Genomic DNA, 27,969 nt, shown 5'->3' with positions numbered 1-27,969 from the left:
GGGGGGTGGGGGGGGGGGGGGGTGGGACTGCCGCTGACACGCCATTTGCAGAAAATCATCCCTTTTATTTTCGTACTATTACAGCATTTTTTTACGAAATGTGGCGCATTTGAACAGTACTCAATTTTGTAAAACGTATATTTTTGCATGAGGAAAGTGCTTACGTTGTACAAATACAACGTATTTTGCAGGATTGTGTGAATAATTTTCATAAAATATATCTGTTTTTTGACTTCGACGACAACTTTTCCATTAATTAGTTTGTTTTTACATGCATTATAACACCCAATTAAAGAATGTTATTTATTATACAGTGAAGGCATATCACCACATACATATAACATATACAGCATAGCAATCTTAAGGTTCTTAAAAGAACTGGGAGATGGACTGAGTCCTTGACTCTTTATCCCGTCATCTGAATGAACAAAATCTGTGTGAATGGGGTGTTATTGAGCTAAAAGCTCTAGTCATGGCTGGGTAAGGGCAATAGCCGAGCCTCGGTTAAAAGTTCATTGGCTACAGCATTGCCATTCGTTACCCTGGAATTTATGAAAAGTACTTCATTCCTCTGAAATCAAAATCCCTCTCAGCCTTATAGTCCTTATAAGGACTGGCTTAAAGGGGCGAAGCAAGAATGCTTTTCAGTAGAGGACAATGTAGGGATAAGGTGTCATTCAGCTATTAAAGCTCTGATCATGGCAGGAGGGCAACAGCAATAGCCGAGCCTCAGTTAGAACTTCATTGGCTACAGCATTGCAATATTTAAAGGTAAAGCCGTCTCTAAATCCGTAGAAAAGCATTCACCGACAAAGCCCCTCAGCGGGCCGAGTTGGAGAACACTTACCCCGGAGACTCAAATTGCTCCCTTAAGGCAAAAACCTTAAGAGAGCGAACGCAAACCTCTGCGCCCCAGGGGGTAACAGCAACAGTCGAACCTCAGTTAAACTTCATTGGTACAGCATTGCCATCCATTACCCTCCAAGGGTAAATGGATGGCAATGGAAAATTTTGAAGTATATTTTTGACAACCAAACTAAAGTAAACAGGCAGGCAAATAGGATAACGTATGGTATTTGTGTATCTTTCACATCGCGGTATTTGACCGAATTAAAATTAAAACTGGAGGGGGAAGATGCCGTTTCTACATTGTTGAAATAGCTATTTCCAGAGGAAATTTTTGAAGTATATTTTTGACAACCAAACTGAAGTAATTAGGCAGAGAAGTTTGATACGTATGGTATAGAATCACACTCATTAATATAGTCCTTATAAGGACTGGCTTAAAGGGGCGAAGCAAGAATGCTTTTCATCTTCCCCGTTATCTGTAGGGGACAGTGTAGGGATAAGATGTTACTGAGCTATTAAAGCTCTGATCATGGCAGGAGGGTAACAGCAATAGCCGAACCTCAGTTAGAACTTCATTGGCTACAGCATTGCCATCCATTACCTTACACTCATTAATAATTGTCATAAAATAATTACTTAATGAACAATATTGAATATAGAAATAGGTGTTACAAATATACTCTTATCTTTTCATATTAATATTTAAATAATTTTAGAATTCTTATTGAATTCAAATAAAGTTTTATTTTTATCATATTATTTTAAAGAAATACTTAATTATATTTATAAAAACGTTGAGTTTATTTAAGAAGATTTTGATGTCTTTTTAATTATAAACATGAAAATATACGTAAACATATTTATGTAAAAGAGTTCCCGCAAAAAAATACGTTGGAGGATATTTTCTCTCATCTTGGCTATATAGAAAATTTCCTTCCACATTCTTTTACCTACAGATCAATTTATTAGAGTTACTAAGTAATTTTATAAACTTGGTTATTTAAATCCTAATCCCAAGTAAGCAAAGAATTAAGTTTGCCCCTGAACGTAGTTCAAGTCTAAAGGTAGTGCAACACCAGGGCAAGTCATTGTAAAGTCGGTAAAGCTCTGATCACTATTCTTAGTATTTTCCATAATCTAAAGCACATCTCACTAGAAGATGTATACTGCAATACATTATTATGGGAAGGGTTACTACCCAGACCGGTTTCAACCTTATGAATAAGTAAAGCCGTCTCTAGAAATTCGGACGATCCCTAGACCACACAATAGTGGGAGAAAGACCGTCCATCTCAGCGTTGGCTCCACTTATTGATGGCCGTCCATCCACCACCACCACTGCTCATATTCCGAAGAAAAGCATTCACCGACAACCCCCTCCACGGGCCGTGCCGGAAACACTCTCCCCGGAGACTCAAATTGCTACCTTAAGGCAAAAACTTTAAGAGAGCAAACTCATAATAGTCCCCACCGGTTTCAACCTCTTTAGGCCTCCTCAGTGAGTAGCTAGCTAGACCCTAAATACCAAGGTTTAGTAATATAGAGCCTTATCAACTTTACCTATATATAAGTTGCAAACAGGTGTTTTTTATTTTCAAAGAATCTCTGGAGATGATATAGATGTAATTAGTTTTTTACCTTGAGAATAATGTATATTAGAGTTACCAAGTAATTTTATACACTTGGTTATTTTACTCCTAATCCCAAGTAAGCAAACAGTTAAGTTTGCGTCTGAATGTAGTTCAAGTCTAAAGATGGTGCAACACCAGGGCAACTCATTGTAAAGGCGGGTAAAGATCTGATCACTATTCTTAGTATTTTCCATAATTTAAAGCTGATAAGGCTCCGTATTACTATAACCTTGGTATTTAGGGTGTAGCTACTCACTGAGAAGACCTCAAAAATGGATGAAACCGGTCTGGGTAGTGACCCCACCCATAATGTATTTCCGTATACATCTCTTAGTGAGATGTGCTTTATATTATGTGAAAATACTAATGATAGTGATCAGAGCTTTAACTACCTTTACAATGAGTTGCCCTGCTGTTTCCCCACCTTTAGACTTGAACTACGTTCAGGCGCAGACTTAATTGTTTGTTTACTTGGGAATTAGGAGCTAAATAACTAAAATTATAAAATTACTTGGTAACTCTAATATACATTATTCCCAAGGGAAAAATTAATTACATATATATATATATATATATATATGCACACTGAAATAAATCCAAACTTAAAATGCACTCATAAATAAAACAGAATTCTTAAAACTACGGATTAGTTTTATTCTTCTCTCTCTCTCTCTCTCTCTCGCTCTCTGTCCTTCGGATTTTAATGGTTTTGACATGAGTTCACTATGACCGGACTACCCACTTGTTTTCGTTGTGTAATGTAAGGTGGATGTTATTAAGTTGAGTGTTCTTAACACTGCTAGAGAACTTCCTCTTCGACAGGATCTGTTTCTCCTTTCCTATTTCGGTATATTCTCCATTGTCTTCGAAAGTTTCTTTTTCTTTCATAGACAAGGCCGATGTTGCCACTTTCTTAGTTACGGTTACCTCGGCTGCCATCTGCTGAAGTAAAGTGGCAGTAATTCCTTGGTGTATCATGCGAGTTTTATCATTATTATTATTATTATTATCATCATCATAATTGATACACAGTCAAAACAAGATATCATATAAACAAAACTTTGACTGGTGCTACAGAACAATTCCGATTCTACCCAAGAATCTAAGAATAGTCCGTCAGGTAGCATCGTAGAATATGGACTGTTCCAAGTAACGCTGTTTTTTGTAGGTCATATGGGGATTATTTCGTCGATGTTTAATTGCTGTAATTAGTTGGAGAGCTTCTTTGAAGTTGCACCAAGTGCACCGATAACTATTGGGATGACTTTGGTGTGTTTAAGCCACAGTCGGCCAACTTCGATTGACAGATCTCGATATTTAGTAATTATTTCCTTAAATTTTAATTATTTAAATATTATAATCATAATAATAACAATTATTATTATTATTATCCGGTGATATAGTTTAGTGAAGTCAGTCCGTTTCACCTCCTCGAGATCACATGTTGGCGTGAGCGATGCAAAATATTCTTCCCTTCTCGTGTTGATTGGTGAGTCAGTATTACAGAATAGGGACATTTGCGTAGTTGTCTGATGCCTCAGTCTTTCTGCAGTTCTCTAATCCGAACATTTATTTACTTTGTGGTTATCTTTTTGGCATTTTTCTGCAGTGCTCTGTGCGTGTGCCCCCCCCTTCTTGCACAGTTTCACATTTTATTTGTACATTATGCATCTAGATGGTCGTTTGGCACATCTAAAGCACCACCACCAGAACATTTAACCCGTGCGGAGTCGAAGAGAGGAATTTGTAGAGAGGGCTCTTCGTCTCCAATGGAATTGAAGTAAATCGATGTTTCGTGATCTGATATTCTGCTTAAGGCTTGTCCACCATTCGTTTCTCAATATGTGTTTGTCTTTCAAGTGCTGCCTCCCCAGTTGCTATTACTCCATTTCAATTAGTACTATTTGCAGAAAAATAAAATAAAAAATAAAAATCTAGTAACTTAGAACCGGGATGGCGAATTATTGACTTTTGATTGATTAAATCGAATATTTCAGTGATTTTTCCTTCTTTCTTTATTTTTTCTCTTTCCTGCTGTTTAACATTATGGAATGAGGCGCGTCGCAACCAGGTTACACAGACCCACTAAAACATCTCACTGACTAATATATTTAAACGTTTGTTATCGTAATAAAAATGTTTTCTTTTTAAAGAAAAGTAATTTTAATAATAAATTAGTTTTTGCTGTTTTCCGTGCTTCATTAATATATTATCACAAAGAAAGACCATTTAATGCATTGTGGTAATAATATTATGCACCCTTAATAAACATAAGATACTAAACTTTCTGATTATATTCGTAAAAAACTTTGCTTGCTTCAAAAAACATAAAAATATAAAAAAATAAAAATAAATGTTTCATTTAAAAGGAAATCCCACTACATGTCTCTCATCACTCGGACACATTGATGCTTTCTCAGTTTTATATTTTTGCTAAATGTGAAGAGTGGCTGGTTAAAGAAATTACATAAGGTGCCTGCAAAGACATAGTTGGAACCGGGAGCAGCGAACAGAGATGGCAGACTTAGTTGATTTCTTTTAAAGAATTTATTTCTTTCCTTGTTATGTTCTTTTATGCAATGCAACCAACTAGATAATTTAATTCTTATACTTTGTTCTTTTTCATTATGCGTACAAATTTTGAGCATTTTCCAGAATTTGAAGAGATTTTTCATATTGTTTTGCCATTTGTCATGTTGAAAAATTCGATATAATTCAAAATAAAACTTCCGAATCGTTCAATTAGAGAACATCTGTGATTTTTATCAATTTAGTGATAACTAAAAGTGCACATTGCATTTACAAAAATGAAAAAAAAAAAAAGCAACAAACGTTTGAGACCCGCAGAGAAAGAGATAAGTACCATGACCATGTAAATCAATGCTTTTTCAACTTTAATTCCCTTCAGAAGGGGAATTGAAGTTGATATTCTATCTTAGTTAATTTCAAATCCCTTATATCAACTTAACTAAGATGGAGTTTCGCAGCATGTGGCCATGAAAATACATTTCATGATCACATCCTGCGCACAGCAAAAACTTTACTGTGTGCAAAATTAGAACAAGTGAAAGAATTATAAATCTTACTGAAGTTTGGGATAAATAACTTGAGAAGAATAGAATCCTCATTCTTTTCAAAATTTCCAAATCACAAGAATTATTCTCTTGTACGGACTGGTGAAAGAAACGTTTTTTCTATCATAAAATTTATAAACGGATTTCATTTTTTTATCTGACCAGAAACGAAAGGTCACAAGAAGACCTCAATCAAAGCAGTTTGGGTTGCGAGCAAAAAGAAATTTCTTGACCTTTTTGTGCGGCCGAAATGTTCTTATTTGGGGAAGAGAGAGCAGGGACGATTATAAAGAAACAAGCAGATGGAGCGAAAGATGATGAGGAGGAGAACGATTTGATAAGTTGGTAGGTTGATAGTAAATGGATGTTGATCTGCAGCTACTTTTGTCTTGTAATTTTGAAGAAAGTGGAGGAAAAATGGTGGCCAATCCAACCGGCATTGATCATGAAGATACCTGAAGAAGAAACAGAAAATGGACGACTGTTAGAGGGGCTGGAGTGATTCCATGCGTGGACGGGTGTGTGTGTGTGTGTGTGTGTGTGTGTGTGTGAGAGAGAGAGAGAGAGAGAGAGAGAGAGAGAATGTTCTACATTTGCAAAAATTTGCAACGATTAGTCTGGATTCTGTATAACATTCTGTAAAGTAAGTGAGGTTTGAACTCAACTACACAACATGTGTGAGTAGTCTTCCATATTTGGCATTTATACTGTGTTACCAGTTGTACGAGTTGTCATCCATGAACGCCACCACTACACAGAAAGAGAGTTTAAGGATAATTCATTTATGTTATAGCTAAGAAAATTATCGCGTCGCAAATGTTTGTTAGTGGAGACCATGATATCTAGGCTGCCACAATACTGAATGTTGACCTTCGTCAAAATCTACTTAGTCTTCAGCAAACAAATCCTTCTGATCCTGTTCCTTGTTTACTCACTTCATCATGCACGTAATCGAAATCAAATCTGACTGAATGGGGTAGTTAGTACTTATTCTCAAAAGGTCCTATATAGGTCTATATGTTGCGTGTGTTCACCCAGCTGGTTTCTCTGTTTTGACGGAGAAACCAGAATTTCCTCCTCCATACAAGACCGACTAAGTTGCCATTTGATAGAGAAGACCTCATAAAGGCAGGGCTGTACTTACATTTTTTCATATGTTAGGGGGACCTAAGAGTGCTCCACGGCCCACTTTTCATTGTTTGGGCCCTTCCATTGGAGGCTCCAGATAGGGCCTCGTGCACCTGTAAATAAGTAGGGTCCTGGATAAAGGTTCTCACCCCATAAAGAGAAGTGGAACTGCGTCTTTCCGACCAAATGGTTCTTATAAAATAAGTGAGCTACATAAGATCTCAAAATCCTCCATAGCTTCGTTGCACTCGACATAAACAAATATCCGCCTGAATTTTCATGTCGATGAATCCTTTAGCACTCTTCGCTCCATCCCCCATCTAACTGCAGTTAATGAGACATATTTTGTTAAAGAAAACAATTGTGTATATATCATGGTGGTAAATTATTGAAATATTGAAAGAATGGACAGTTCAAGAGAACTTTAAAAAAACATTTCTATACCACTTGGTTGGAGGACGCGGATGTCTGGGACGACCAAGACAAAGATGGAATGAGACTGAAACAGGCCACTGGACCTAAATCCTGAAATATGATGATGATGATGATAAATAAAATGTCACTTATATTGAAATTCTGTGGATCATGAAATGAATGTTATTTAATACAGGAACAACAACAACAACAGAAATGGATCGTCGTGAAAACGCTTCCGATTTGTTTGCTGAAAATATCACTACCAGCGGAAAGACGAGCAGACCGAAACTATGCAGCAAATAATGGAAAGAATGGGTTGGTATCGTGAAAACAGTTACGAATGTCAGTTTCTGTGGCAGAATTGACAGATAAAATACGCACCAAACAGAAATACCTTTTAAGGAGAATGAATATTTATGAATGTCGTGACGTAATGAATATCATTCGATATTCATTACGTTAAAATACTTTAAAATACTTTAAAAAGCGAAGAACGATTACGATTAGACGTACGCTATCTTCGCTCTTCAGAATAAGGAATAAAGTGAGTAGGTTTATGGAAATATAATTAGTAATTAGTCTTATCTAATTTAGATTGTATTTAATAACTTATATTAATTTTAAAAATATTTCTAATTAAGTTACGGAGATATAAAAATATTCCCTGAAACAATACCGTGTTTGAAAATTTACTTTAAATTATTTATAAACGTAAAAATATGTAAATGAATTTTTAAATGATGGAGATTATTTGTAGATGTAGGAAGGTTAAAACCCATTCACAGGAGTGTCCATGGTTTATGCTTATTTTATTTTAAGATTGGATTTAAGATAAGATTCAGTTTACTTTATATATTGAGCTAAGCTAAGATAAGATACTTCTGAGTTCATTTTTTGAATAATAATAATAATAATAATAATAATAATATTATTATTATTATTATTATTATTATTATTATTACATCACACCTCCAGGGAGTCCAAAGACTCATCGAGGGACGGCATCTACTCTACAACTCCCTGTCTCACTACTCCAACAACCTTCATCATCTACCGCCGACTACCAACAATAGTACTTTCACAGACAATCACTTAATTAGACAAGAACATATCTGATATCAAATTCATATTTTCTGATTCAAATAACTCAAGCAATCCAGCTTGAGTTATTTGAATTTGAAGTTTGTGAATTTTATTCTTTACGTTATTATTTTCACTGGCAATTCAGATGACAGCTGTAATTATAATTTGTGAACTTTGTAGGGATAAAGTGTTATTAAGTTATTAAAGGTCTGATCATGGCAAGAGGGTAACAGCAATAGCCGAGCCTAAAACTTCATTGGCTACAACATTGCCATCTATTACCCTCCAAGGGTATTAATCACCGCATCGCACTGTTGATTCTCTCAATCACATCCTTCTTCAAGATTAGTCCTTATAAGGACTGGCTTAAAGTGACGAAGCAAGAATGCTTTTCATCTTCCCCGTTATCTGTAGAGGACAATGTAGGGATAATGTGTTATTCAGTTATTAAAGCTCTGATCATGCAGGAGGGCAACAGCAATAGTCGCGCCTCAGTTAGAACTTCATTGGCTACAGCATTGCCATCCATTAAGACGTTTTTCTTCAAGATTGGGAACTTCTTTCGGAGATGGACCGAGTCCTTGACTCTTTTTCCCTTCATCTGACTTTAGCTTGTGTATGAGAAGATTATTTTGGGTAAATTATCCGCTCATTGTGAGCATTGTAAGCTATGTTAGCTTTATCTTGCGATAGAGGATTTTGGTTTTTTATGTTTGAAATAACTGAGAATTTGTAGTCTGCTGCGTGTTGAATTAGCTGATTATCTGTGTCTGCGAAGAATTTTTCTGCAATGCCTGTCATATAGTTCTTGATATCTAGAAGTTTGGCGTCCTGTTGTAACTGGAAATTTCTCATGAACCAAGGGGCATTAAAAACCATTCTTAGGCATTTGTTCTGGATCGTCTGTAATATGTTCATGTTGCTTTTAGCTGTGTGTCCCCAGGTTGGTGATGCGTAAATGAGTTGTGGTCTTATTTCAGATTTATAGAAAAGGATTTTGTTAATTATGTTTAGGAAGCTCTTCCTATTGAAAAGTGGATATAGTTGTGCTATTGTCTGACTTGTTCTTCTATAGTTCAACTATATCCACTTTTGAATAGGAAGAGCTTCCTAAACATAATAAATAACAAAATCCTTCTCTATAAATTTATAATAATAATAATAATATTCCTTATTCTTATAAGGACTGGCTTAAAGGGGCGAATCAGAATGCTTTTCATCTTCCCCGTCGTCTGTAGAGGACAGTGTAGGGATAATGTGTTATTGAGCTATGAAAGCTCTGATCATGGCAGAAGGGTAACAGCAATAGCCGAACCTCAGTTAGAACTTCATTGGCTACAGCATTGCCATCCATTACCATCCAAGGTTATTCGATTGAATGAATCAATCACCGCAACTTACGGTCGATTGATTCCTCCAATCAATAGTAACATTCACCTTATCCTTATAAGGACTGGCTTAAAGGGGCGAAGCAAGAATGCTTTTCATCTTCCCCGCTATCTGTAGAGGACAGTGTAGGGATAAGGTGTTATTGAGCAATTAAAGCTCTGATCATGGCAGGAGGGTAACAGCAATAGCTGAGCCTCAGTTAGAACTTCATTAGCTACAGCATTGCCATCCATTACCATCCAAGGGTAGTGGATTGAATGAATCAATCCGGCTTCTGACCCTCAATAGTAACATTACCTTTCCAAACATTCTAATAAAGGAATGATATCTATAAAATTTAATGGTGTTTTAAAGATAAAATTCTCCTTCTTTGATAATTGGTATTTTATAAATTTAAATTTTTACGTACTAATTCGACATTATTTTAAATAATATCCCATAATTACTTAGTAGAATTATGGTCTTTGATGTTTTCCATTCAGTAGGTACTTTCCTTAATTGTATATATCGGGTTAACCTTTCTGATAGAGCTTTAAAGAGTATTTGTCCACCCAATTTTAATTCATCAGATTTTATACCGTCAATTCCTGGTGATCGGTCATTTTTCATATGGTGGATAGCCATTTTTTTTTCTTCAGGTAGGACAAATGGTATTTCACGATTTTCCAAATTTTCGTCTGGTACTGGGAGCTGTGATGACTTGTTTAGATGAGTAAAGGTTCTCATAAAAAGATTTTCCTTTTTTTTCAATTTCACCTCTGTTTGTGTGTCTGTTTCATTGATTGTCTATGAAGGCTGACGGTAGCGGTTGCTTTAGATTTATTTCTTTTTCGATTTTTTTTTTTGGTTACTACGGAGCCTAGCTGCTTCTGCCAATTTTGTTGTTCTATATATGTTATAGTCGTCTTTGATATTCTGCCTCAGTTGTTTACAAATAATTTCATATTCTAGACGATCTTTCCTTCAGTATTCTTCTTTTCTTCAATAGTTCTATTGTTCTTGAACCGATAGGCGTTCCCTGGTCTTAGAGGAAGTTCATACGAGGTTCTTTCTTTGCAGTTCATTAAAGTTTGTTAAATCTTCGTCGATGTCATTTTTTAATTTCCAGTCGTTTTCTTCCACCTTTTTTCTAAATTCTTCTGGGTTTATCTGTTTTGAGCGTTTTTTTATGGTTGGAGTGCTCGTAGGCGTTCTTCACTTTTTTAATGTATTTTGAGGGTGGCTCTTATTGGATGGTGAGAATGAATGTCGCAGTAAGTTTTCCCAATGACTTCGACATTTTTTTATTATTCTTTTGCAATCTGTTATGATGAAATCAATTTCATTTCTTGTCTCTCCATTTGGAGATTACCAAGTCCATCTTTTTCCAGTTCTCTTTTTAAAGAAACTATTCATAATGTACAGCCTTTCAGCTTCTACAAATTCTGCCAGGAGTTCACCTCGTTCATTTCTTTCCCCCACAGTCCAATGTATTTTTCTTCAATAAATTCTGTACCAATCTTTGCGCTGAAATCTCCACACACTGTGTATGTTGTTTTTTTCTGTAATGTTTCTCGTAGATGTTCATAGAAATTGTCTATTTCTTCTTTGTCAGCTGTTGAGGTGGGTGCGTAAGCTACTATTATTTTTATTGTAATTAACTAATATTAAAAATCTCCAATTTTTAATATTAGTGTTCCTAGTCATTCAGAAAGTATTGTACAAGAAATAATATCTTTAGTTAGCTTTTCATTTATGATGAAGCCAACTCCTCCAACCCTTGTAGTGTTATCTGAGGCTCCCAGGAAAATTTGGTTGCCATTGTTCCATTTCCTGTTAATTCAGAGCTTCTTCGGGTTTCACAGATAGCAAGGACATCAAACTTTACATTTTACAGTTCTTGAAGCAGGAAATCAATATGGGAATCAGAAGACAGAGTTCCAGTTTTGAAGGAACCAATAAATAGGGTCGAATTTCCAGATGGTGGTCTACCTTCCTCTGCGAGATTCTTAGCACTCCCTGCTAAGAATCTCGCAGAGATTCTTAGCAGGTGGGGGTGAGAACTTGCAGAGTTCTCACCCCCACCTTGGTGGGATTGCAAAGAGCCGCGCAGGACTGGGGGGGGGCTTTCTTTTTCTTCTACTTGCTGGCATCTTTACAGTTTTCTACAGCACCTTTCCTGACCATGGTTCTGAAGTGCGCCTTTGGTCCACGGCTCCTTATTCATTATTCGGAGCTGCCCGCTTGGGTTTCCCTTATCCACCACCCGAGGGACGTGCTTGGAAGGGATTAGGTTCCCCCCCCTCCCCCTCAAGCTCTTAAAACTTAGTTATTGTATATTCTTCGATATAGTCGCCTGAGTGCGTTAACACGTTTTCTTAGGATTGTTGAATTAACAATTCGGCTTTCCTCTACGTTGCATTTCCATTCACAAACCCAGGGTAAAATAGGATTGTTTGCCAGTGTGAGATCAATGAAGTTACTTCCTCAGGCTGAGAATAATAATCTGATATAAAGCTCTCTTGCAAAAAAAAAAAACAGGCCACTCTAGGCCTAAATCCTTGATTGTCATGATGATGATGCAAAAAAAAAAAGTTTGTCTTAAATGTATTATGACGATAAGACCGTCAGAAACGGTTTATCCCAAACATCATTGTTTCACAATCTTTTCACTCAAGATGCGAAATTTATTGCGTAGTTTAAAGTTACAAAGAAAAAGCTAAGGTATAAATAGCGAGAAATTGGGAAAAATAAATTATCAGAAATTTTCTGATAATTTATTTATTTGAATTTATATTCTGATATTTTCTGGTAATTTATTTAAATTCACATTTAAAATCATTGGCCTTCCTCTGTAATATTTTATTATCAAAAGTATAATGAATAAAAATAAACTTATTTTTATTATCAATATATACGCGTATTGTTCATTAGTCTACCTTCCCTTAGATTTCTTGCTTCAACTAGACTGATAATCCCAATGTCAGATAAAGAAAAAAAAATTATCGTAAATATAAACATATTTACTTATATTTAATTAAACTAATTTCACAAAATAGTTATAACCTTAACTTTTAAACTAATCAAGAGCGTTCGAATCACATTTTAGACACTTTATTCTAGTTCTGATAATTATTTTATAAATTTATAAATTATTTTATGAATGCTTACATGTGGAGACCTGTTGTTTTCTCCTTTGTTAACTAAATTTCTCTTTCATTCATAGTGAAATAATACAAGATTTCGTCAAATGTTCTCTCCTTGGTGGAATAATTTGCATACCTGAAAATCATATTTATTTAGTTATTCAAACAGCTTTATTAAAAATACAATTTTTAATAAAGATACAATTTAAAAATTATCCAATCGGACTCTTTCTAGCTTTACTCGTGATTCCCGCTCTACGAGTAACGCTGCATTTTCACTAAAGGATTAAACTGATTTTACCTCTGTTGAAGTATTAGTGGGAGAAAGAAAATTATCACAAACTATATGAAAGACATATAGTTTGTGAATTAATAATGAAATACTAATACGCATTTATCAAGTAACCTTCACCATTATACGGAACTTTAAGGACAGCACTCCTGTTATACTAACACTGGCTGACAGAACAATTTGGGACATCTGAAAAGCAGATATTATAAAACTAAAATTGGAATCAGAGAGGTTTGTTAATATGGAGAGGACACCAAACATATAGAACACTATTTTGTGTTCTGTATGCTTGTGATAGGAAAGCTGTAATAAAGCTTACGTTTGTCACGGGGCACAGGAGAGCGGTGACGAGACTGAAAAAGTCCTTTTTAGGATTTCCAGGGTAACAAATGGCAATGCTGTAGCCAGTGAAGTTTTAACTGAGGCTCGGCTATTGCCGTTACCCAGACATGACTAGAGCTTTTTAGCTCAACAACACTCCATCCACACAGATTATCTTCATTCAGATGACGGGATAAAGAGTCAAGGATTCAGTCCATCGCCCAGTTCTTTTAAGAACTTTAAGACGTTTGTCACGGAGGAATCAATCGACCGTGAGATGCAGTGATTGATTCATTCAATCCAATACCGTTGGAGGGTAATGGATGGCAATGCTGTAGCCAACGAAGTTCTAACTGAGTCTAGGCTATTGCTGTTACCCTCCTGCCATGATTAGAGTTTAATTGCTCAATAACACCTTATCCCTCCACTGTCCGCTACAGATAACGGGGAAGATGAAAAGCATTCTTGCTTCGCCCCTTTAAGCCAGTCCTTATAAGGACTTGTCACGTGATTTTATCTATACTTTTACAAATTTGTTGCTAACAGGAAGAAAATAAAGTAAAAACCGAGATTCGAGTTTCAGATCACCAACTTGAGAAAATTAACAAGAATTTGTAGGAGATTCGGAATAGTAAAAATATCGCAGCATTTCTTGAGAGTCAACGAAATTCCTTCAATGGAAAAAGAAACACATCTTAGATGCAGAGAAAACGCCATTTGCATGCTTGTGCCAAGCAAGATTGGAAGTTACTGTAAAGGAAAATAGGAAAAGTTTCGTCTTCGGCGTTGCGGAAAGTAAGACTATGAGAGTAAAGGGTTCTCTTTTGCGAGAAATTAAACAGGATAAGATCCGAGCTTACATTCGAGAAAATTACGTGACTCGAATTTATGTTAATTTGTGTAGTCCATTATGGGTCAGACAAAGAGCAGTGCAGAGAATGGAATCGGATAAACGTGAGGATTAGAAATGCAATCCACAGGAGAAAGTAATTCATAATCGAAAAGGAAGTGAGTGCGTGAAAGAACAAGGAATTTTATTACTACAACGTTATCCGTGCAATCTGACGAAGAAAATTCATTCCGGCTCGTAATGTATGACAGGAAAGAAAGTGTGAAACCAGCTGCAAAATTCAGAAGACAGATCGTAAGTTGGAAATTTATAGACCTTTGGGACAAATAAAATGCCTTAAATATCTTACGAGAACCCCTAGTGTTTTCTGCAATATTTCGTATTGCCAATCACATCCAAAAGGTGATACTGAAAATTGTCTTGAAGGGAGGTTTCAATTTTCTGTGTTAATGGATTTCTTCATTAATTAAGAAGTGAAATGAAAGCAAACAAACATTAATTGGATGGTAAATATATGCCGACTTTCTGAGGAATGGATAGAATAGAAGTTACTTGTGAGGTAAAAATAATACTGATAAAATAAGAAGCCATAAAGAGGTGACGCAGTTAAATTGTTTATTTTAAATAGTGTTCTGGTCACAACACATTTCGAATTCCAGTTTTTTTCGTTTTTTGTGTATCCTATCAATCTTCCAACTTTTAAAAAAACAAGAAAGAAGAAAATAATAAAACGGAGGTAGACCAAAAGTCCATAGAATTTCTATAGATCATATAAAACGCATTTCGCAACGTGTAGCAAAGATTATAAAAAGAGAGAGAAAATGGGTTCCTTCTAACCCATCAACTAAATTTAAAAATTACTACTTTCTACCAATGACAAGCCTTTACCGAAAATACCACCTGGTGTATTCATCAAGTAACATTCACTGAATTGTTCTTGTTACGGATAAAAATGATGATCCTTCTAGAAACGTATTTCTGAACATCGACAAACCCAAGTTTCTCCTTGTCAACCTCATGAATAGCGCATGGCACAACAGGGAATTGAAAACCCTTCATACGCGAAATAACAAAATAACCTCAAACTATTGCATTGATCAATTCACAAATATAAACTTTATTCAAAGCAGTGCTGAAGCGCTCCTCCATCGATCGAGCCTTAATCGTAATCATTGCCTTTCCACCTCTAAAATTTGGGAAATGGTTATCCTGAACTGTATTACATAGTCTGTAGTTTATAATAATTGATTTATCTAACGGGAATGCCACTTTATGAACAGATGGATAATGATTTAACTCCGTAATTGTAAAATCACAAGCCGACGGATATCATTATAAATGAAAAGAAAAATTGTCATATAGATTATTACTATGGAGAGAATGAAAGGAAACATTTCGAATATGTTTATTTGACAAAACGACTCCAAATAATAAATATTTACTTCTACACTTAAATAGAATTAATTTTATTTTCCATTTCAATACTAAGTCCAGTATGAGAAACAATAATTTATACGATGAATGACAAACTTAAAGTTCTTAAAAGAACGGGGAGATGGACTCAGTCCTTGACTCTTTTTCCCTTCATCTGAATGAAGAAAATCTGTGTATGTGTAGATGGGGTGTTAGTGAACTAAAAGCTCTAATCATTTAAAATAAAGAGCCAATAGACATCACTTCGGCGATGTAAAACATTATTTAAATTAAGGGGATATTAAATCCCACATTGTTTTAAAACCGAATAAGAAACTCAAAGATCGGAATCAAAGAGTTTCATGCCGAATATAGTATAACTATAAACCTATCGGCGGCTACTAGCGTAAGCTGAAGCGCGTAGTTCAAGTACGTAGGGCAACAAACTAGGGCAACTCGTTGCAAAGGTGGAGAAAGTTCTGATCGCTATTCTTAGTATTTTCCATAATGTAAACCCGCATCCTAGGAGATGTATGATGTTATACATTATGGTGGGAGGTCACTACCCAGACCGGTTTCGATCTTTATTAAAGCTCTAATCATGGCTGGGTAAGCAATAGCCGAGCCTCAGTTAAAACTTCATTGGCTACAGCATTGCCATTCGTTACCCTGGAAATCCTAAAAAGGACTTTTCTTCCTCCTTACAAACCTTATAGTCCTTATAAGGACTGGCTTAAACGGGCGAAGCAAGAATGCTTTTCATCTTCCCCGTTATCTGTAGAGGATAGGACAGTGTAGGGATAAGGTGTTATTAAGCTATTAAAGCTCTGATCATGGCAGGAGGAAGGTAACAGCAATAGCCGAGCCTCAGTTAAAACTTTATTGGCTACAGCATTACCATCCGTTACCCTCCAAGAGTATTAATCACCGCATCTCACGGTCGATTATGCTTCATTCCACCCTCCTTTCAAACATTTATTTCCGTATTCTATTATAGAAATAATTTATTAAAATAAAAAAGATGTTTTAAAAAATTGAAATTTTTTTTAAAATATTTCAATCTTCTTAAATATATAGAATTTATTTTTCAGGGATAATTAAGGTCATTTTGTGAATATATATGGCATATATGAATATTACATAAGATTGTTTATTTTGTTGAAATTTAAGTGAACAAATAGCATTAAATGGACTTGAGAACAAACAATAAATAGTCTTTTGGTTTCTTGATTTTCCTTGAATTTTCATGCCTGGTAATAACCCTAAGGGTCTGTGGCTTTTACAGATTATTCGTATGGGTAGATCACACTTTCATTATTTTTGGTATGTTATGGAAAATGTGTGGCTTGAACGAATAAAATGAACGCGAATTCGAAACAAATATGAGAAATAATATCATACTTATTTGCAATTTCCTATAGGGCTGCAGAGAGAGAGAGAGAAGATCTGTTTCTTTTCTAAGTAAATAGATAAATAGACTAAATTAATAAGCATGAAACATGTGCCTAATGTTATTGAACGTGTTCGATCGATTTCTGCACGTAATCCAAGTGAAGCGTTATCAAGGCCGTGTTGTTTTTACAACGCATCGGGGATTACGTTGCATGTTGCACAATCTAATCCCCTAAATTTCAGATCCAAGTGCACGACTACCAGGGGCGAATGCTGGTCTTGAAATTGACGCTTGCTCTTGTTATCATTCAGGGAGTGAGAGGTGCGATTGAAGTCTGATTAGCGGAATAATGAATTACTGACCATTTAAAACTATATATTTAGAAATTTATGTACATTTAATTATACAAATACCATATTTATTTTACCAATGATGGTTTTCAATTTAGCTACTTCAATAAAAATTCTACCTTACGGTTCTTCTTTATGAACTGGTCAATAGCATCGTCATAAAAAGATGGTTTAAATTTAATTTTCCCAAGCAACTTGCATAATTGTAAAGGCTGGCTGAAGCTCACTGGCTAGAGCTACGTTGGCTGCGTATGGCCTGTGTTTTTAAGCAACAGAGTGAGACGACGTGAAATGCCTATGCGCGCGCGCATAAAATCACAGTGCTGCTGCGTGGACCTGGAAGCACCTACAACCGAGCAAGCCAAAGTAGCTTTTACTAGACGAGCAAGCATCGGCCTTCGATACACAACGCAAAGCTCAATTATTGCCGCGCAAGCTTAAGACGTCTTCTGTCTACAAAAATAAAAGCCTAAATGGAATGCTTATAAATGCATGCATTTATTAACAAATAAATATTACTTCTTTCTCAATTATTGAACTTATGCAGCAAGCATAGAGAATTCGCCTCTAACGAGTACTTTCAGATCACTCACTTTCGCCGTCGTCTGATAAGCCTTGTGCGGACAAACAGAACTTAGTATGCAGAACGTTCACAAATAAAATAAAATGCGTCGAGGAGACACCATTTCGAAAAAAAAGTTCATCCTATATTTCGTTTCATATATACATTTATTATCGTGATTTATAAATGGTGTATAAATTATTTTCTGCAAAATTTATTATTTTCATATTTTAATTTGTATAATAAATATTAAACTATAAATCTTAGAATGTATAGAAAAGTAATTCAGAGTAATTAGTCAAGTTACATATTTTCGAGTTTTTTTTTTTTTTTGGCGTTAACGCAAATTTTATGAATTTCTCTAAATTTCCGTTTAGACTAGTGTGTGTGTGTGTGTCGTATCTCTGTTCACTGGAAATTTGTTTATGTTTTCGTTATAACATTAGCTGAAACCAGACTTGGTCAGAGCGCTTTCCACGCTGCTTACGGCATATTTTAATTTACTTGTTTTGCTTTTCCCCCCACTTCAGTGACTGAAATATAAACTCCAATCAATCTTAAAAGAAAAGGAAACCGTTAACCTGAAATAAACGCTATCTGCAGATTTGAGAGGGGAGGCAAAAAAACAAAGGATATAAAATCAGTCAGCAGATTCAGTGAAGCAACCCTTTGCGCTGTGCCCTCAGAAACAGTGCTGAACACAAATGAAAAATTCATACTGTAAAAGTATATTTTCCAAAAGTGCTCGAATTTCTGTTAATTCGATCAGATATTATGGGAATGAAAAGGATTTAAGTGATCAGAAAAGAATATTTAGAACATTTCATAGCGTGATGGTAGAGAAAATAAAACATTTGCCTCTAGTATTATGGATGCAAATATACGTTACTTGCATTATTTATAGTTCATAGGAAGAAATGATGCTGCACACAACACACAATTCCTTCATTAATAAGAATGCTCCGAAGTTTTCATATGAAGCATGCAGTGAAGATGAATAGGTAAGTCTTTCTTTCTAATTTTTCTCTCATAGACATGGATATCAGTTAGTAAGGATAGTGATGAACACATTTATTGTACATGAATATTATATCTCTGGAAAGAAAAATCCTACAATCAGTATTTTTGTGTGAATTTTGCCTAATTATGTTTAGATGATACATAATTGTCACTTATCACTTTATCACTTAACCATTTTTTTAAAAAAATCTAATTTTCCGTAATTTTGTCATCATAAATGCCAAGAAATACGTTTTTCATAATGAAAACGAACACTCAGTATTCGCAACTTCTCAATTACACAACTTATTTGATATTTTGACATTGCCGGTTCTAAGGGTGAAGGGTTCTGATAGGGATACAGTGAGGAAAACGTTTATGAACTATATGCTCGCCCTGGGAGGGCATGGAGCTTACATATCTATATTAGAAATTAATATGGCCTTTGGGCTTTTGTGTTTGTAGAGATCAGTTTCGTTGTAATTTGGAGCTTCCTGTACCAGTTCGTTAGCGGTATGTAGACGTTTTTGAGAAGTACTTTGTTGCTAGGGATTGGAGGAAAGAGAAGATATAAGGGATATTTGTATCCCGATGAAATTGAATGTCTCAGGCAAACCACGAAGCATTTAAAGTCATACGTAGGCACTTGTTTTGTATTAGTATTGGCGGTATGACTCCAGGCTGGAGAAGCATATGTGATTATGGGACGAATCATCAGCTGGTAGAGAAGCAATGTGATCCTGGTGTTTAATTTACTGTTCCTATTAATTAGGGAGTGGAGCTGGGCGATAGCTTTAGATGCCTTTGCACATAAGGCCTTGATGTGGTGGTTGAAGGATAGTCTTCCGTCTAGTACACCAAGGTAATTAATTGGCTTCTGTTTTCCAGGGAATCTTGGTATTAAACAGGAAGATGTCTTCGTTACGAGATGCCGTTCTTTTTGGTGATTTGTGAGTTTATATGTAATCTCCATTTGGAGTACTATTATTAGTAGGTTTTGTTGAAGTTTGTTTGGTAACGAGGTGTGGCTGAAGAGATCTGGCTAGTATCGTTGTATTATCTGGGTAAAAGGCTATGATGGATTACAATGGATTGTGCGGAATATCTGCCATATATATCGAGAACAGAATTGCTGCCAATGAGGATCCCCAAGGAACTCCTACCAGGATACGACGCCGGTGAATATCGTCCTATTTATCTTATATAATCTGTTAGGCTTTGAATTTGTTGGGTAGTACTGTGAAATTGATGGAATCCAAATTGTTTCTGGGAGAATGTTTGGCTTGTTTACTATGGCTTAAAGTCTGGAGAAGATTACTTTTTCTGCAACTTTTCCTAAATTTCAGATCCAGCTGATAGGACGATAATTTTCAGTTAGATGTGTATCTTTTCCGGGCTTATGAATTGGAAATACAGCTGCGATTTTCAGGATGATGGGAAATATTGTAGCCTGATGATTGCATGTATTATGGTGATGAGATGCACAACGGCTCTGCGGGGCAGCTGTTTTATGATTTTGTTTGGGATACCGTCAGGTTCAGGAGCTTTTTTGTTTTTTTATTTCTTGATGATGCCATATATTTCCGGTTGTGAGGCAGGCGGGGCTTGACTGGTACCAAAGGCTTTAATGATGGGTTTTAATGAATGAAGTTTAGGTTTTCATATGCTGGTCTGCATTGCTTTTCTAGGTTTCTATCAATTGGCTTCCGCTTTTTCAATGTCTGTATGTGATGACCTAGATCTGATTAAAGGGGAGGAAGTGATTTACTCCTGCCTCTGATACCCCTCAAGAGACTCCAGATGGAATGCTAAGTATTTGAGACAGAAGTCAACTTATTCTCCCATTGTTTGTCTCTGTATAATTTAAGAGCTTCTCTGACTGACTGATTTAGTTTGTTAAGGATTTTCTTGTCTTGTGGAGCAAGAGTGTTGTGGTATCTTTTCCTTGCTTTTTTTCTTTCTGATTAAATCCATAATGTCTTTTGGTGAACGGTTGAGCTTGATCGCAGTTGAAGTAGATGTGTGCTTGCTGTTAAGGATGCATTGATCTGTTTGATGAGGTTTTTCACCGCTAATTCAATTTCATCTTTGAATTTGATATGAGGCACAGAACTAATGTGTTCTGGGAGTATCTTAAATAGCTTCTCCCAAGATGTGAGGGAGTGTGGCGATGAGAGAGAGAGAGAACTGCTCTAGTTTCTCAAGTTGGAGAAGAATTGGATTGTGGTCTGAGGATATTTCATCCAATGATCTGAGATTGAATCGCAGTTTCATATTCTGTAGCATGAATATCAAGAATCTCGGCGGTGCAGTGATTACTACGGAACCAACTAATCACAGGAACTGTGATTAGTTGGTTCTGTAGGGCCTATCACGAGAGTGTAGCTGGATCCTGTGTAGTTTAAAAGGATACGGCTGTTTTTTTTTTTTTTTTTGGCAGATCTACTATTCCAAGTAGGACGCTTCGAGTTAAAATCTCCAGCGATAAAACCTTGGCTCTCTGACGCCAAATATAGCGTCCAGATCTGCAAACAATAATCTTTTTAATGGTGGGTTGTAGGAGGCAGAGATTTTTATTTTGCCAGCTGTGTTTGTAAAGACTGCTATTCTGGTAATGTCCAGATTAGTAGTTGAAGGATTGGTTATAGAGTAGTGTTTGATGTAATTTTTAATGAAGATGGCCGTGCCACCGCCTCTATAATTAAGCCTATCATTTCTATATAGCTGACATCCTCTTAATCTAGGATTGTCCTCTGCACTGAGATCGGTTTCGTTAATTGAAATGGTATCTTGATAAAATCTAATGTGTGAATTCTTGGAGTTCCAGAATTTTGTTCTTTAATACGTTCGCACATGAGGTCATGTGTAGTGAGTCAGGGATAATTTTATTCCTGTTCTTTGGTGACTGCATTTAAGATAGACTGGGTTTCATGTAAGAATCTTTTGGTAGAACTCGATGATGAGATTCATTGAACACTTGGATCATGTTTGCCAGAGAAGCAGTAATTACGAGAGTGTAGTTTAGATTTCACAGTGAATTAGATTGATTGTGTTCTGATATTGTCCTTTTTGAACGGCCCACTTCAGCATAAATCTTCGTTTAATGGGAAGGGCCCATTTTTCTGGAGACCTCTCTCTGCGGCGGTTGATCATCTGGGGGAATATGCTGAACAGCCCGAAACAGAGGAGCCGGCGTTTTTACAGATCGAGAAGAAATAGGTTGTCTGTTTGACTCAAGCCGTCGTCTATTTTTTGGGTGGTGAATACGTCCTCTGTAATTGGCAGGGTGAGGGCCACTGCATTTAGCACATTTAGTGGATGTGGTTTCCGCTTGGTGCAGGTGTTGTCTCACCGTGTTTCAAACATTTGTACTCGGCTTTGCACAACTTCTGGTCATGACCAAACTTCTGGCACCTGTTGCACTGCCCAGAAGAACCCTTTTTCCTCAGAGATTCTGGGGCGATCTTGAGCCAATATACGGATGTTAAATCATAAATGCTATTATATGCCTTATGGATCTCTATCAGGAATAATGGCATCGGGCTCTTGTCTACTCTTAAGATTCTGCTGACCTTGATGAGTGACAGGTCTTCTTAGCGGAGAGCAGTAGATATTTTTCAGTGTCGATGTCCTCTAACACACCTAGGAGCACTACCTTCAAGTTTTTCTCCTACCTGAGAGAGAGAGAGAGAGAAGGTATATTACATACTTTTGTTGTCCATTTCTTTTGTTAATTTTCGGTAGTGCATCACCGTGGCGATTGGATCTTGATACCACCGTCCACGTTTTACGCTGTTGTGTAAACTATCTGTAGATTAGACATGGTGTACCTTAAATACGTCCAACTTCTCTTCTCTCGTAGAATGATCGGGGGAATTCTCTCGTTAGATGAGGCAGAGGAGTCAGAGATGGGATCATCTTCGTCCATACTTTCAACTTGTGTGTCTCTGTGGCTTGTTTTGCGCTTCTTGCGCACGTGGATTTCTCGGCAATTTGAGGTAGTGGAGACCACCAAATCCAGCAGCTTTTCCTTTACCGAAGCAGTGTCTTCGCTCTCATCGTCACCCCTTGTCATAGAGTAGAGGTTCAGAAATCCTGGACATTCCATTTCGAAATTTTTAAGTAGCTTTGTCAGTAGGTGTAGAGCCAGCCCTCTGTCCAAGGACTCTATCAGAGTCCTTGGACAGGGTGTCAGAGTTCAACTGTACTCACTGTCAAGGATAGGAGGTGTTAAGACACAGTTTGTGAAGAGGATTCTGGAACCCACGTATGAAATCCCGTAGATCCGATCAAGGATCTACGGGACCCGCAGTCCCGAAGGGCTGCCAGCAAGACAGAGTGATATAAAAAACGTGCACACTCCAAAACAAGCACACTACAATTAACGGTGTAAGAGTCGTGATTTTCACTAGGCCTTAGCTAGAGCTTTCTACCTCCCTAGAAACCAAATATCTACCACTGGTCCTCCTTTCGGGTGGGACCTACGCAGCCATTGACCTCATGCACATTTCAGGCAGAGGGGTAGAAAGTAGAAATTCGAGATGGGATGAAGCTCGTGCAATGCGAAAATCACGAAACGCCATTGAAATGAAAGGCAGTTGTCTAGCGAAAAGGGGTGAACATCGGTTCTCTTCAATCATCCAAGCGATAAAAAATTCATTACACAATTCACGATTAACATTTCTGACATAAAGGGTGATGCAAAAATACTTCTCATACTCCCCGCTATCTGAGAGGGAAACAGTGAGTGGAAAATGTATGAGCCAATTGCTCGTGCAGAGCGGGCTTCTGATTAAAAACTACCTGTGAATATAAAATTTCGTTTTCGTTATATTCCTCACAATGAAATAGTGTGCAGGATGTCTTATTAGTATGAAAGATTTTCAGTAATTTTGGCTTCACCGTATTCGACAATTACACACCTTTAAATCATTCCTGGAGAGAATGAAAGCTAATTCAGGTCGGATTTCAACTGAGATTGTACGTAATCGTACAATCTCAGTTGAAATCTGACACCAAACGGCTATCATTTATGGGACATATTCAAAAGCCATGGTTGTCGCATTTGTAATGCGAAATTAAAACACAAGAACTTCTTTTTCCTATTAGGTATATTGGTTATAGTGCTTTTACATTTTTAAAATCAAATGAAAAAGTATAGGATTATACATTTTTATATCAATCCTCAAGACTCAGACCGACCTTCTTTCAGGTTCTCGTTTGAAGAATGTACGGCTCTTAAAGTAACCAACATGTCATCTGGTATCCTGAATAACTGGTCTCGTGTTCTTTTATTTCAGAAAGTGGTCTTCACTTGCTCAATGAGTACGAAACTGCGATATTTTCCACCAATGGATTCATTTCGTCCCATTCTTACAACTATGCTGAAGTGCGCCAATGGGTAGGTTTATTTGTTGTTTCATCGACAGTTGCGTAAAAAAAGACAAACTACACATCAGTCACCTTTATGCAAAGTTAATCGCAATTGCCAGTTTGGTTGGACAAGTGGTTAGCTTATCCACTCCCCAGCTAACACCTAGAAAATCCAAACAAAGAGCTACGCCGCTACCAGCTGAGCTACACACTATTGAAAGAGAGGTATCAAAAATATAAAAATAAACCCTTCGTTTACAAGGTTTTAGTACTAAAATATTCTAGGAGTGAACTGTTTAGAAACTCTAAACAGTTCACTCTTAGAATATTTCTCGAAAGGCGAAATTATTTTAGAATTAATTAGACGTATTACCACTACTACTGCTACTACCACTAGGTAACAGTATTGCTGTTGCAAAACAGGAATATCTCTCAAAAATGGAGTCATTTCTATCCGTTGCAGACAATGGAAAAAAAGATGAAATTTTCTGTAAGACAAGGATTGCGTAGATATAAAGTCAAGTTACATAACTCTAAATCGAAACTAATTAATTCAAGAGAAGAAACATGACGAAGAGGATGATTGCTGCTGGTCCATATTCAAACTGGAGTAGACAACAACGTCACGCGGACCTTTTTGCTTTTTGCGAGGAGAAAAAAAAACGAATTTCACAAGTTGCTCTAACCCACCTTCAGTTTGAAATCGCCAATGGACTTTCATGAGTCTTAGACCGAATTAATTTGGGGTATTTCTAACAAAAAAGAGTAGCTTCCTTTGCAACAGAAACATCACATGACGTAAATTCCACTCGGTTGAATATCTTTTGACATTCATTAGAATACTTGAAAAACTATTTCTCGAGACGAAAGAACATACAATAGTTTTAAAAAGCACGTTCTTAACAATATGTGTATGATCCTCTTGATTTTTTTTTCTAGTGTTTACTCCCACCTCGAAAGTTATTTGCAACGTATAGTACATGTTTAGCAGCACTGTGGGTGGGTTAGGGATATTTGTTTTCTATATTCATCAATTTTATATAATTTTTATAGTTTTCATTTATTTTTTGCATAGTCCTAAAATGTTTTAATGATGTATTCATTACCACATAAAATCACAATATAATAATCATAAACGTTTGGCCAGTAAATGTTATTCTGTGCTTTTTTTAACAGTTGTTCGTAAGAGATTCACAAGCCTGTTTAACAATCCACCAACAGAGGACTCAAAGTAAACAATGGGATTGTTGTTGTTGTTGTTGGATTTGGAACAGTAAAATAAGATTTCATTGTTTCATCGATAGTATAAGCCCAGTCCTTAAAGCGACAGTCAGAGACTCTTCTCTTATCCAGAGTAAAAAATCTTCCTAGCTAACCTCTCAGGTACGTTAATCATTAATGTATCTTTTATTTTTAAAGCTTTTCTTTGTTTCTATTAGTGATAACAAACTTATCTGAATTAGTTAATTGAGTGAAGAGAATGTGTGGACATTACACAAAAACCAGCAATTCAATGTTGCATGTAATCACTTATTTGGAATGGTCAGAAGGAATATATGAGCGTACACGCATGGTTGATTATGTTAAATATTATAGTACAGCATGAATCTTAACCAATTTGAAACCCAAACTCTGTTTATTGCAATCAGCAATTTAACGATTTTCATTTAAAACCCGGATGTTCTGTCTCCTTATAATTTTATATATTTCAATGATACAGTTGAATATATTTATTATGCATTTCATTATATTAATATTCATTGCCAGCGAACAGTTCCTGATTTATGAATTTGGTTATATGTTCAGTTACGTTCGTTCATTTTGCCCTGTGCCTTGGTTTACAAATAATAATGCCACTAAGACTTATTTTAAGGTTTGTATATCACATGATATCTCTTACCAGGCTTACTGATGTATACTCTACTTCCTGATATTGGGCTCTAGTGACTTGGACTTTTTATTAATCTCATGATTCTTCCCAAAGCATCCCAAGTTTATTTTTTGTTGAATTTCATGATCTTGATGAAATGGTATCGTTGATCTCCAACAATGACGCTTAGTCATCTCTTCATCCCCCTCTTGGCACTTTGGAATGGGTATTCCAAAATGCCAAGAGGGGGATGAAGAGATGACTATCCCTCTTTAATTTGCTGTTGTTTGCTTTACTAGTTTCGAAAATTTTCGTATTTCATAAATACAATTCTATTTTACTTTAACACCCATTTACGTATTGATGAATAAACGATGAACAGATCCATTGAAAAAAAATACAAGTTACCGAAAGTGAAATATTTGAAAAAAGTTATATAATTTTTATTAAGTTGCGAAATAGGTGTACTAAATTTATGTAAAAATTTTTAATATTTTATCGAATATTTAAGCAAGTTTGAAATAATATTTATACAAATATAAATTAGTAATTTTTATTTAGATTTTTTGCATTTCCTTATTTATATTTATTTTCATAAATTAAATAACGAATTAGTCCATCCTGTGTAGAATTGTTTATGAAAGTTCATGATTGAATTTTCCTAATAGATATATTATGTTTATAGCAGCAAAATGTTTTTAAGATTAAATTATTCCTGCAGGTTTGAGATGCTCTTGCTATAAATATAAATTAGTGATCTTTATTTTAAATTCTTCGACATTCTGTTATAAAAACAGATCGAAAAAATTCTTTCTTAGGGAAAAGATCTCCCGTAATGTTTAAACCTTCTTTATTAATTAAATAGACTGATATAATAGCAGCTTTATTATTCTTTGCCAGTTAGAACACTGTCAGGATTTTGAGATGACGTCGCTAAATTTTCTTAGTCGTAAAATAATTTATTGACTACGAAAAGAAACTAAGAATTATAAAAATAAATATTTTCGTAAGAGAGATGCGCGCTGTATGTCAAATGGCAACTAAAGTGCCCCAGATAATAATATTAATATTTCCTTCATTTTTTGTGATGTCTTATTACTGCTGTATTTCACAACTCTGTTCAATCAGAATGCACTCCTTTAAGAGCACATAAGTGACATTTCACATTCCTGAAAGTTTGAAATCGCTTTAAAGGAAAACATGATTATCCCAAACGACCTTGCGAGGTTAACAACAGCTGCATGAACATAGACACTCATCAGTCTTCGGTGGGAAGCATTTTAAATAAGTACGTGTGCATCTAAAAAAGTTGTTATATGACTTTGACAATATATTAGATCACAAGTCTACGATAGTATAATTAACAACCATCTTAAGAGTTGCTCTTTTCCACAGAAAACTTCTTTTCTCCCCCCCCCCCCCTTCTTTGGTTTTCTGAAATGTGTGCTTCAGGTTTTCTATTGACTTTTTAATAGACTAAATAAATCACCAGGAAATGTGTCTTGATGTTCCATTACTAGTGGAATAAGATTTTATCTTCTGAATTCATCAAGACATTTGAATTTCGTTTCAAGAGAACATATACTGTATATATATGAATTCCATCAAAAACTGTAATTTTATATTTCATTTTTAATTTTTATTTTTGGAAATATTTTTTAGGGCTGGCGTTCAGAAATGTGCTGAGAGTGAATCTCTACTTTGGAATGAGCAACGTGAGTTTATTAAGGGACGGTCATGTTTTAGCAACTTGCTAACATATTCTATAACAAAGTTACCATTGAACTAGAGAAGAGAAATGGATACGCCGTAACACTTTTGGATTTGGCAACGACTTTTGAAAAAATAAA

This window comes from Typopeltis vanoorti, chromosome 13 (assembly GCF_054136105.1).
Source record: "Typopeltis vanoorti isolate ZY-2024b chromosome 13, IOZ_Tvanoo_1.0, whole genome shotgun sequence".
Lineage (NCBI taxonomy): Eukaryota > Metazoa > Arthropoda > Arachnida > Uropygi > Thelyphonidae > Typopeltis > Typopeltis vanoorti.
Note: the sequence above shows the minus strand (reverse complement) of the source record.